The sequence below is a fragment of the Anticarsia gemmatalis genome, chromosome 19 (assembly GCF_050436995.1).
Source record: "Anticarsia gemmatalis isolate Benzon Research Colony breed Stoneville strain chromosome 19, ilAntGemm2 primary, whole genome shotgun sequence".
Classification (NCBI taxonomy): domain Eukaryota; kingdom Metazoa; phylum Arthropoda; class Insecta; order Lepidoptera; family Erebidae; genus Anticarsia; species Anticarsia gemmatalis.
The window spans coordinates 9391258-9404882 of NC_134763.1; the positions used below are offsets into that span (position 1 = coordinate 9391258).

Consider the following 13625-nt stretch of genomic DNA (forward strand, 5'->3'; position numbering starts at 1 on the left):
CACTGTTTTTAATAACTTGTCATATAAATGTATTTCACGTTGAAGACTATTTAGTTATTAAAACAATTAAATAAACAAAGACAACATAAATCTACTTATTAAACAACAAAGCACCGAATGGCAACATTTTTTTATCTAAAGGAAATGGAGAATCATTTTTAGATAGTCAATTTATTACTTTCTGTTTAATCTATTAACTGTCGCCATCAGGAGCAAAAATGATATTCCTGAAATTCATACGATAATTAATGAAGTACATTGGTAATACTGACATTCGAAGACGCTCAAAAAATATAAGTGATTTTTTTGCCATTGTTCTTTATATTTCAGAAACAAAAAATAAAACCAAGAAGAATAAATTGCACGCTTAAATCATTGGTTTAAAAATACCATTCGAATTTTAAAACCTTGTTAACGTCAAGTTTTAAAATTGCAATTGTTTTTCCTTTTTCGAATTTGCGCGGTGTTTTATTGCGGCGGCCATTATCTTTTTATGGGTTCACGTAGGTGGCCATAAAGTAGGTTTTAATCACTGTAATCAAGTAGTTAGTAGTTTAACACTGAGCCCTTTGGCCAATAAACAAACGTGTTTTATTGTGGCCCTTAACACCAGTTTACAAGCTGTTTACGATCATGATTTAATAGTGTTGAATAATATGGATGATGTGTGCATTGTGTGCAGTCAGTACGAAAATATAGGGACTGAAATTTGGAATATGTGTACGTATGTCAATACTTAAGCAGGTAAGTGCATTTCTTTTTCGAATTCAAGTAACTGTATTCAAGTTATAATTTTTAATGCATGTTTGTATTAAATAGGAAAAATGACGATGGAGAAATTAGTCAAAAAAAGCTTTACATATTTTTTTCGCTGCAAATGCATTTTGTGTAAAGACAATATGATAATATATCCAACAATGTTTTAAGAGTCTATCAAGGTATATGTATCGAATCTGGGTTTCATTTAAGTAGTACCTACTTAAGTCTAGAAAATCCTTAACCTAAAAAAAAATATATAGTCAATCAATCTTACAACTGCACCACAACTAAAACAATTCTAGGTATTTACGCTCAAGAAACCTAATCTAGACTTACATAGCTCCCAAATGGATCTATAATCTAGCACTAGGCCCATTACACTGAAGCCTAACCCGATAAATAATGCAGTACGTTCACCGAATATGACCTTACATCGTCGCAAGAATTCATATATATCGAACTATTTACCTTTCTAAATGCTCCTCGAATAAGTTATAGATATTAACTAGGTTTTACACGCAGTTTTGCTTGAATATAATGTCTTCGTAGGTCTTTGCAGTGTCCAAGTATCCACTCTCTGTAATAGCCCGTAGAAACGGATGAAAGGTATGACTAGTCTGAGGTTAATCGCAGGTCCTATGGCTTTGCGTGATCTTTTAGGCATGGAGGTTTACAAACCTAAACTTCTTAACTCCTACTAAGCGTTTCTTCAAAGAAAAATTGGGGCAATAGTTCATAGTAAAATCATTTTCCTGTAAAATGTTTGGGAAAAAGTGTGTTTTTGTTACAAAGACCGCTCAGTCAGAATTAGTTTGATTGTTAAATTATATATCAATAAAACATACATTTATAAGGATCGTACTCGATGTGGTATAAAGAAGAACAAACAAAAAAACACATTCGCAATTATTTTCCCATCACATATTACATCAAAAACAATACATCATCGCACATATCATAACATTTCTAACAAATTGAATAAGCAATTTCCAATAATTTTATAGGACCAAGAAAATATTTCATCGAGTAAATTATCTTTAGATAAAAGGTCCGGTGACCCGTGAATCTTAGAAGGTCGGTTTCAGGGACAATGGCGGGTTACTTTGTGCAAAAAAAATGTAAAAAACCAACCAAGTGCGATTTGGACTCGCGCGTGAAGCGTATCCGTACCATTTATATGAATAAAAATGAATTACCCAAAATGTACGCGCATAACTTTTGAAAAACTAAATGAAAATTCGATAATTCTTTTTTTTATATGTTTATAACTGTCGGAAGAAGGTTTGTATGGGATCAAAATTCCCATGGGAATAGAATTATCGGGATAAAATTAGTACTATATCCGGACAAAGTCGGGCTAGTCCGCTTTATAAAAACGGCAAAATAATTACGTGTATTGTACCATACAGCAGCCCCCTTAAATGATAATTTCATTCTTTAGTATTTGTTGTTATAACAACAGAAATATATCATCAGTGAACAAAAGTTGTCTAACTATTACGGTTCAAGAGACACAGCCTGGTGACAGACAGACAGCGAAGTATCAGTAATAGGTTTTCGTTTTTACTCTACGGAACCCTAAAAATTACAGTCGCCTTCAACAGTATTATAATGGTTTTTGCTTGACATTTCCCCTTAAATAGGCACCTTAAGGCGCCATTTTGGTTGTCTGGTTGTCGGCAGTTCGTCTGTGACGCTTGACCCCTTGTCAAAAGTTGAAAGTTTTGTATACAGGGCTCCTTTGATTGGGAATTGGGTTAATTAGTTTGTAGATTTTGTGTCTTTTGTTTTAACTGTTATTTTAAGCTTACGGGGGTTGATCTATTGCGTAATATAAGCTATAAGGTCGGATATGTATTACACAGTTACCTATAAGTATTTTTTTATGAAATATATTTTGGACGAAACATAAGAGGTTAACTGGTTTTCTTTTGGTGCCTTACCCAAGGAGAAAGGTGTGTTTTATGATTGTAAATTTTAGTATATATTTTGATACCCATCATTTTCTCAATAGTTCATTTTTAGTTAGTGACTAAAAAATGCTTTTTACTATATTCTTAAAACTGTACTTCGACTTGGAAAAGTAAATATTAGTTACGATAATATAACCGTTATCTGAACCACTTTTTAGATAATTTCGGTCTGTGTTACCATTATTCAATTGATAATTCAATCTAAACAGCTTTTAAATGGCGGTCGTTATTTCAGTAGTTAACTATTAAATACTAACAACACCAATAATTACTTCAACAATGACACAAGAAAATAAACGAAGAATAGACGTAATTAAATTCCAAATTCAAACAACCTATACGTCATACGTCAGTCACTACCACGAGTTCTCTCTCCATCGGGACGTTAGGTGAATGTCATTAAATAGTGACTTTCTGTACTACGTGCCTAAACAGATATTGAGCCAATTACCGTCTCGAGGCTCGTTAGCGATGAGAAACTCGACCGTGGTAGTGGTTGTTTTATGTTTCTTATAATTAGACAAGCTTTTTGACAAAGGAAACATTTGATGGAGTTGATTTTGGTGTTTGTTTCTGTGGTTTTTGAGTTAAAGTTGAAATGATATAGCTATGGATATGATGTCAAATAATAACATTATATTTAAGACATATAGATAAGTGTCGAATAATTTATCATATAGTAACCCGTTGATGTCCCATTGCTGAGCAATGATTTTCCACATTAAGGGAATATTATATTATATTGTAAATCTATATAAATAAAAATGAATCACCAGAATGTATGTACGTGCATAACTCTTGAACAACTAAACTAAATTGGATAATTGTTTTTTTTTTATGTTTGTAACTGCCGGAACATTGTTTATAGGGGCTCGGTGGGATCAAAATTCCCATGAGAATGGTATCTACTATACCTGGACGAAGTCAGGCGAATCCTGTAGTATATCATAAAAAAGATGTCAATATTCCATTTGATAACCTAATTAATATCTATTTATTTATAAATGGCACCGGTCAGAAATATTATGAACATAAAAATATCACCATCGTACAAAATATAAAAATGATTACAGAAATAATTAATTTATAGAGTCAGAAAACTATCTTAGTTCTAAATAATAAGTAATACTATAATGATTTAGTTAACATTTTCCTACCCGTAGGCTAAAATACAAATTGGCGTTTTCACCTAAAATTAGGTTTTGACATAGTCTACGCGTAGACTGTAATATTTAATCCGTTTTATGAAAATTCATGAGTCACTGTTAATTGCTTATTGACAATTTTAGTGTTATTTAAATTGTAATCTTGGTAGTTAAAGACGATGCAAAGCTAGCTTGATGCTTAGTGTGAAGTAAAGGTGAATTATGAGGCGCTCATAGCCAGTTGTGCTCACCGGTCGGTACACGATCTATGGGTTAAGCAACCGATGGCGCGGTCATTCTACAGATGGGTGACCGCATAGTGGTATTTGAACTGAGCGTCTCCGTGCTTCAGAGGGCCCGTAAAAAGTCGGTACCGGTTGTTGTCTGTGTAGTTCGTTTAAGGATTTGATATTCAATTTATAGAAACGTAAAAACATAGGCCGTAAATGACGAATTTAACTTGATACCTTATAATAAGTCCACTATATGATCAAAAATATTGAACCCGTGACCCTACTGCGATTCGCTCAATTTTTCAGAAACACGGAAATCGAACCTGGCACCTCGTGATCTCTCACGTTGTTAAAAGCAATACTAATATTAATTACTGTGAAGCACCTCTTGCCATTACTGTAACGATTCATTCAGTTACCCAATTAATTTAACGGCATCTCTTTAAAAATTGTCGATGAGAAAAATTGGACGGTATCCAGGTAGCAACTGTATTTGGGTTCCGTAGAACGAAAACCATTGAATAAAGGGGTTTTTTGTAACTACTAACCCTCTTATTCATAAACACACTGTAAACCTACTTTAGCTAAAAAGCTATTATAATATGTTATCCTCTTTCATTTCGCTAAGGAGTGAAAGAAACAAAACACTTTATAAGCCTTTCATAATATTTTTATGAATAAAGCGGTAAGTCTGTACTGATATTATAAATGAAAAAGTTTGGATGAATGTTTGTCATGCAATCACGCCAAAACTGCTATAAAGAATTTTGATAAAAAAATGCTTGTCTATCAGAAAAAAATAGACTACAAAAACCATCTTAGGGCACATTAACATCAAATAGTTTAGGAGTCGATATGGTCGCCATGGCCGAAATCGTTACAAGAGCATCATCTTCATCATTATCAGAATAACCTATAGGCTTCGAAATACTAGCTTTTGTGTGCGACGAGGACACGGGCTAGCATTAAAATGACAAAGGTTTGTCTGCCATACTATAACGGCTAAACGGCACAACCGATTTTATCGAAATGATTTCAGCTACAGTATTTTTAATGGTGAAAATACCATCTTAAATAACAAGATTAATAAGAAAACAACGTCTTAAAAGCGTGTTTTTTCGTAATTTCCGTTTCCGATCTTCAAGTCGCTTGTTTAATATGACATCCCCCTTTAGCCCGGGGTAGTACAGATGACGGTCCGTTAATCAAAGCCGACTCAGCAGTTTAGGAGAAAATTATGAAAGACGGGCTGACTAACGCTCCCCAAGTAATGGTATTATTTTAAAATGATTGGGAACAAATGGTTTACAGTTATAGATTATACATTTTGGAAAACAAATTCATCAGTTTTGTTTATTTGTGAATTTAGTTACGGACAGACGTGCAGACAAGGGAATGATTGCATTAAAATTAATATTTTTACTAAAGGAACCTTACTAAATATTAAAGGATTTTAATGAAACATGATATTATACAAATACTTTATGATCCGAATTAGCACATAGGATAATTTAACTAGCTGGAAATCTTTTCTAGAAGGCAAAGTCATGGGGAAAATTTAGTTGATTAGTATATAGTCTTGATTTTTTTTAATATCCGCCATGGAAAAAGCTAAAAATAGTCATTCATAGTTAAACGCGTAATGTATTGAACTTTGCCAATAGGCTCACCTTTCATATCGTGGGGCTTGAATAACACCTTTCAAAATATAGCGTGTATCCAATATTATTATATTTCGGAGAAATCAGACGGGACATTATGAAATATTCCTGGAAATAAGCAAAGTTACATGATACATATTATCTGACTTTTTATAGGAAATGAAAAAAGCTATTTTTATTTACTTCCAGAGGCCAAAATAACTATACTTACTCCAATATTATTAAAAAATTGAATGCATGTATATTTTACTGTAAAACCCGAACTGTGGTAAATCCTAAGATTTTCTGTAAGTTAAAAGTCCGAACAATTATTTTATTTCCAACTTTTACCACTATTCACTTGGTAAATCTTAGAATTTACCCCAAGGGCAGGTAAATGTTGAAAAATACATATTTGTACTATTAGGATTTAGTATATCTAGGTTTTACCAGTGATACATATTAAATGTAACGCTGTACTTTAACCCATAACCTGCGATTTTTTGAAGTCTAGACTCACAAGGATTTTTCCAAGCCTACAATTAACAACGGACGATACCAGACCCGAAACAACTATTTGTGGATCACATAGTAGTTCACATAATAGTTTAAGAACTTTTTAAAAGTACATTTTACATGTCACACTCTCTGTGCTCGATAGTACCGACTGCACTGTAGAGGATCGTATGAATTAGTTTTCAATTAAAAGATTTTATCAGTAGTTTGACGAACGTTTAAATAATAACGATGTAGAAATTCTTAAAACATTGTATCGTAACTCCATAATGATTCTACAGAACCATTTCAATGCGAAGTATCTTTGCCAATACAACGTTTTCCCCACCCCTCCCCCCACTCCGGTTAATTGCTCGGAAATATTACTTTTTGTTACAAAGTGTTTATATTTTTGATGCGCGTAATGTTTTAAGTTAATACTGTAATTTTTTAATTTAACAACCTTCCGGGAATCCGCCATTGTTGTTTACGCTTACGTACATGTGAAAATGGAAAATTGGAGAGTCGACTTACAGAGTTTTTGTTTAATTCAAGTAAGCCATTTTAATACATACATACATAAATAAAATACGGGTCTTTCTATACGGGTAGGCAGAGACCAAAGAACGCCACTTGGTATGATCCTTGCAAACTTCTTGGATTTATTCACACCCATAGGTACATCTTGCCATTCAGGACCACCATTTTTATATCTATACTAATTAATATACGAAAGTTTTGATGACTGATTGTATAGATGATACTCAATCCTGACTCAAAACTCATCGCAGCACTCTTCTAAAATGTCTCTTGCTTTCATTTCTTTACTAGTTTGCGGAGGTCTTGTGCACTGTAGAGACATACCTGCAAAGATACAGAATGCGCTCACGCTTAACGAAATGTCTTCTTTTCTCTATAATAACCGCAAAAACACTCGCTGTGTAACACGTTGCGTTATGCATCACCATTAGGTAACTTGGTTGTGAAGGACTGATAGGCAGTCGCTCCATGTTCAATACCGGTATTCAGCTGCATCCGGTGAGACTAGAAGCCATGGTAGTTGGAAGAAAAGCTATATTGATAAAAAACACCGGTCATACTCACCTTAAAAAGTAAGTACTTAGCTACAGACACCTTAAAATTAAAGACATGTATTAAATGATACTTAAATTTGAGTGACGATGCAACACTCGACCGTGAGTGAGTCAACAGGACGTTCATCAATTCTTTGTATAAAACTGTCACTAGCAAATCGATAACAGTTGGTAGTGGTTCGTGATTGCCCTTTTGTTTATAACGTAGATTTTTTTCAACTTGATCGGTTCAGAAAATCTGTGGTTTGTAGTAAACCGTGGAAAACGTTACTAAGTTACTGCGGGGCATAGACCTCTTTCCAGAGTAAGGAGTTAGACCTCAATTGCTCCGCTTGACTTGAAACTGGCTTACAAATTGCACAGTTATTTCTATACGAAAAAGTATAAGTATATATTTTGTGTATAGAAATAAGAATAAATTCTTAGTACGAAAGTAGAGCTTTACAGTTTGTCAAACTCTTTTGTGTTGTAGCTTTGTGGTCGCTTCAAATTTGACAAAGTCTATCTCGTGGTGCACTATATAATAAACACACCTATGATCAGAAAGGAAGGCCTAGTGAGTTACAGTCTATATATCTACGTTTTAATGATACAGTACTGAATAACAAGTATCCAAAATAACTTACAATTCAGAACATTAAAGACACTAACACCTTCCCAAAAAGGGTATCCCCAAATAAACCTTTACGAAATCCGTAAAAGTGATTTACCTCGCTTTAAACCTTTGTAACGTTCACCTGTTTATCCGAAATTATTACCTACAACTTTAACATAAAGGCTAAGAAAGCCTACATATTGAATTACATTAAAATTGTATGCCTTTCAAAAGCATTTAGCGTCAAACATATACGTACTAATCTCATTTGAGATTGAAAGCTACACGCTTGGGAGTATTATTTGAAAAGGTCTCGGTTCTAAACTTTTTAAAGAGAGTTCATCGACCTACATGTCAGCGGCATGTCTTGAAATTATGTAGGATTTATTTAAAAGGCTCCTAGGGTTTTGTAGGTTGGGAAATATACGCTCGCGTTGGTACAAATTATAATGATTAGGGTTTTTACTGAATAAAATGCCAGTGTGGTAGACAAGTAGACTCAAGTAGTACATAATGTTGGCAAAGTTTATTTTCCAGTGATTTCAGTATTATATTATTATCCCGCAGTCTGCTTCTGTCGCAAGTGGTTGAAGATTCAAACCTAAGGCAATCCAAAGTGACAATAATTATAAGTATCGAGTGTATATTAAGGAATAATTGACTTACTTCAATACGTGCTTGCGTTAAGGAATATGTATATCATGAGGAATCTTGGCATGCCTAAGAGACCTTGAAGAAATGTGAAAGTGTGAGTAACTTATTGCTAGAAAAAACTCTGAATATCGAACAAAAGTATTACATTTAGGCCTACGAGTTCCTTAAAATTCTTTCTACATAAAAAATACATGTATTATATCTACACGGGTTAAGATACGAACAAGCGAAAAGTCAATATGAGAGTCGTAGGTCCCTGTTTATTTTGCGGGTAGAACAATATTGTCTCACGTGTACAGTCGAACGAATATAGAGACTAACAAGCCTTTTGTACTGCGCAGTCTTTTTAATAGGCTTTTTTCGAAGTTGTAGAAAAATGATTGGTTTGTTTGTGCATTTGAAACACGGTAACGGTGGATGTTTTTGATATTTGTTAGAGATTCCTTTTGTAGCTGTAGGTTTGCGGGCATTGTTGCCGTTTTTAAATATTCAATGTCGTTGCGTTTGGAAACATACATGGTACATTCTCCTAACGACCGAACCGAAGAATGGAGGAAAAACGTTAGATTTATACTATTAGGTTGGGGAAAAAGTCTTTTCGCATTATATGTAGTATGTATGAACTTGTAATAAAATCTTTTATGTACACAAAAAAGCTCGATATTTGGGTACCTCACGAGCTCACTGAATGAAACCTAATGAACCGTGTCCGAAAAATCTCTTTGGCCTTGTGCCAAAGAGATTTTCAAATAATTGCCAGTTATTACCTAGTATTTAGTACAAAGCTACATATTTCATTATCTCAAGCTTCTTTTCATTCCGGAAAATAGTCTCAAAATCGCAGAAATCTCTTCAACAATTACTAGGCTGTTGAAATCAGATTCCGAGTAACAGAATCGTTTGTGATACACATTTTCTTTGAATTAAACAATAGTCAGATAAAATTAATGTCAAGTTATTTCCCGCCGACTGTACAAAGACGGTAGAAAAAGATAACAAATAATATATTTGGCCATTTACAATAAACCGAGTTCAGACATTACCTAAATATAAGAGGGTTTATATTTTATAAAATGTTGCTGTGTTCAATTTATTTGTATGGGAACTTGCCATATTTGGTGTTTAGCTACGTGTTTAGTACAAGAGAATAGCGTTTAAATACTAGATTAACTGTAATAATACTAAAATTAATAAAACGCTCTATTTATGCAGACTTTTTGAACGCAACTATCAACTAACCGCGTCGGAATTCTGACATGTTTTTAATTTAAGTAATTAAAACAATACTAATGAATACTAAAATTTCACTGGAATAATATGTTGAATTAATTACTTTAATAAAAAAATACTTCGTCGTCTTATAAGTAACGTTTCTTTCTAACACGAAGAAAGTAAGCAAACAAAAAAATAAAAAAAATCTCCCGCCATTTTCACGCAAACCTTTCACGGCTCACAACTGTCATCAGCCAACATTCGGAGAATTCAAAAAGTCCAAAATAAGATTTCGTTCTAAAACCAGGATATAAAATTAAATATCCGGAAAGAATCAAGGCGTTATCTGTAATAGAAATCTCTGGATTTATCGGCTTGTGGCTGTGGGTTTGTACAGGCTTTCGAATGAAATATAGGCTGTACAGCGGTCGCCGTTGCCTTACTTCGTTTTTTTACATAGACAACGGCTAGGCGGTGTATTGGCGCGCTTTTCAACTCGATTTTTGCAGCTTATTTTTTATAAGAGTGGTTTTTTGTGTACGTTTTTTTAGGGTTTTCTTATGGAATGTTAATGGTAAATATGAGAATAGTTAATCTTAAAGTAAAATAAAACGGACAAAAAGCAAACTAAAGTTGTGTCTGGTATTTTATTTTAATGTAATATGTATCGAATAGTAGAATAAATTTAAAAGGTTCCAACTGCTTATTTTCCTAGTATGTATACTGTAAGGGTCAGTAAAAGTCAATAAAATGCGAGGGTTTTGGGAGGCAATGGGCTGATTCCCTATTACTAATTTTACCTATAGTTTTGATTATAGTATTCCAAACCTCCAAATATTGTAAAGTGTCCCATCATTATCGGCTAATGACGTTCTGCTTTTTGGAAAGAAAGATGTAAATTTTATGATGTCAATGTTATTAAATCGATTTATTTTATATCGATTGTATTTCAAGTAAAGGTTGAAGACTTCTACATCCATTAGTAATATATCTAAGTCCAGAATAATAGTTCAGAGTGGTAGAAGCAGCCAATACAAATTGCTGAGACAGGCGTGATTTACAGCCTTGCAACGTCTTCCTACTAGTGTTACTGCAAAGTGCTACAATATTGCTAAGAGAACGGATATTAACGTATTATCAAATAGTTTCAGTGTTTTATTATTTTACGTAGTTAAAGTTAAGAGAAGGAAGTGTTTTTTGTTGAGAAAATGATGGCTGTTTTGATGTATTTTCGGATGTTTTATTAGATTGTGTGACTAAAAATACGATTTAAATGAATACTGTTAGTTAGTACAGTATTTTGTAAGCTGAAATAATTACTATTTTCTAGGAGAAGATGTGAAAGTAGTTACGAGTGAATTATAAACATATACATCCCCGCACCGTTGCTATTTTGCAATAATTTGATGCTCCTGTAAAATGCTACCCAATGGTGTTACGAATTTTGTTAATTAGACCTTCGATATCAAAGTAAAAAGATGATAACGTATGATGATTACTAAACGTTTAGTTATATACTCAAATCTTCTAATTTGAGCCTACCGCAATAACTTCAGTTCGCCAGAAATAAAAATAAATTTTGCAAAAAGAGTTTCTTGTAAAATATCATAAAATTTTATTAGAACCTAAAAAGGAATAAAGGACGTAGACGTTGATATGTGAAAAATTTACTTAGCTACTTGATATGAATACCTTTTGTTACTGTCGGGGCCGATTTCCCCGACATCTGTTAAGAAAAGAAAAAAGTAAGATCATCGACCTTTGTATTTTCGTGACGAATAAAAACGTCGTGCTATCAGGTTTCGTAGCAATGCCGTAGGGGCGTCGACAACTGCGTATACGATATGAATACAATAAAAACCTTTTTTCCTTTTAACATTCTGAAGGTAAGTTGCTGGTTTAACAAAGGATCTAAAGGGGAAAAAATCTAAACATTTCTTAAGCCCACCTAACTATGAGGGAGGCCGTCAAGGGGGAAATAATAATTCCAAATTTATTGGGAATGTCCTTCAACAAGATTTTTCCATACGATGAAAGCAATTTATGTGATAACGCTCGGGGAAATTGCTTTCTGCCCTTTCTTTGCGTCTATTGAATTTATTGCTCGATTCAGACTGAATGATATTTATGGTACAACTACAGTTGGCTACGGTAATTTATTATATCCTATCAAAAACTCAGTCGGGAACCGATCGGTTATGTACAGATTTGTAGCCAACGTTTCCTTGTTTGCTCACAGTTTTCACAACCAGTTATGTTATTTTTATCTCAAGATGTTTCCTTTTGCGAAGAATAATAATAATATTTAACTTTACAATTTATACTTCTGAATTTCATGATTATTTATTAAAAAAGTAAATTACGTATTTAGTTTTAAAGACTCAATGGCGTTATAATTAACGTCTTTCTTTATGTTGGTATTAGTGTCTTCAGGTCATGACCAGAAATGGTCCAACTAAAATGAAACTCACTTATTTTTCTTTACCAATAGTAATAATAGAAAAATAAAGACCATTACCATAATCAAATTGACTGCCCTCGTGGCGCTATGTTTACGTCGCCACGCCACTACCATTGCTTCGGTCGTGGGTTCGATTCCCACATGGAACAATTATTTGTAAGATCCACAAATAATTATTTCAGGCCTGGTTGTACTTTGTGTCTGTTGTTTGTAAAAGTCCCCGCGACACTTGAGCAATCCTTAGTGCGGGTGCGGGAGTTGTCTTTTAAACAGAAATGTCCTTATTTAATCCAAAACATCAAAATATATGTTAAATATAGCCCAATTTGTATTAATGAATCTGTTTTTGTTTACAAAGCTTCTATAAACGTAATTAGTTCTTATTTTTAACGTAAATGTTATTAACGTCTTAATTAGATGATCTATGACGCGTGATGAGCTGTAATTATATTATTTTCCTTTTCAGAAAAATATATTTTCAAAATAATTGATAACGGTAACATTTGCTTAATTTTTGGTATAATCTTGTCTAAGACTGCAAATAATCAGATTATTGTAATATGATCTTTTAATCCAGATTATTTTTAGGCCTGAATTTTATTGCTTGTAATTATTTTTTTATCTAGCTGTCGAAGAGATTTCACAGTCTATGAATAAGGGATAACCTAGCAGAGTGACAGTAAATGCATGAAAACTGTCAAAATTCTATCTTAGAACGGATAAAATAAGCGTTAATTTATGAAATCAACTTTAGACAATCTATCCGATAAGCTATAATAATATGTGATGCTTACTTACAAGTGCTGAAACGGTAACTTTAGTTTAAACGGACCTTAACTTTGCAAATATACAACTGAGCTACTTGCAGGATACGCTTACCGGTGGTAACGTTTCTTGAAGTAAAAAAAAATATCTAAACTGCCAATCATCCAAACCATTTCAGTAGTTTTGAGAGGAAGAGTAACAGACACCCACCTTACTTTCGTACTAACAACATTAGTAAAATTTCAGATCTTTTACGCTAAACGGTAATGACGCAAATTACGCGTCGAGTCGTACGTCTTAACCCTTAATACACTCGGTGCAGATGTGCTCTATAAATCTTAATTCAAGCCTCTGTTATAAATCTTCTTTCTTAATATTACGCTATGAGTGGATTTAGTACTTAGGCTGGAAATAATAGTTGTAGCGTTTTAGCCTGCCTCGTAAACTCGAGTGCGTGGAGGGTTATTGCGAAGCGAAGTTAGCTATTTGATAAGTTTGTGCCTAACCCTAAAGTATGAGGTGTCTGGAACTTATAGGTGTTGTCTTAGATGTATTGGTAAGTAGGTAATTCTGAACTTTGTTTTAGATTTTCTTTTCGT

The 13625-nt window shown here is 33.4% G+C and overlaps 1 long non-coding RNA gene across 1 annotated transcript in view; it reads left to right on the forward strand.

Annotated features, from left to right (window-relative positions):
• The first annotated feature begins 618 nt into the window (after window positions 1–618).
• Window positions 619–13625, forward strand: part of LOC142981170 (uncharacterized) — a 180676-nt gene continuing 167669 nt past the window's right edge. Inside the window, exon 1 of the long non-coding RNA XR_012959924.1 lies at window positions 619–744. This is a non-coding gene — a long non-coding RNA (uncharacterized LOC142981170). The remainder of the gene's footprint in view (window positions 745–13625) is intronic.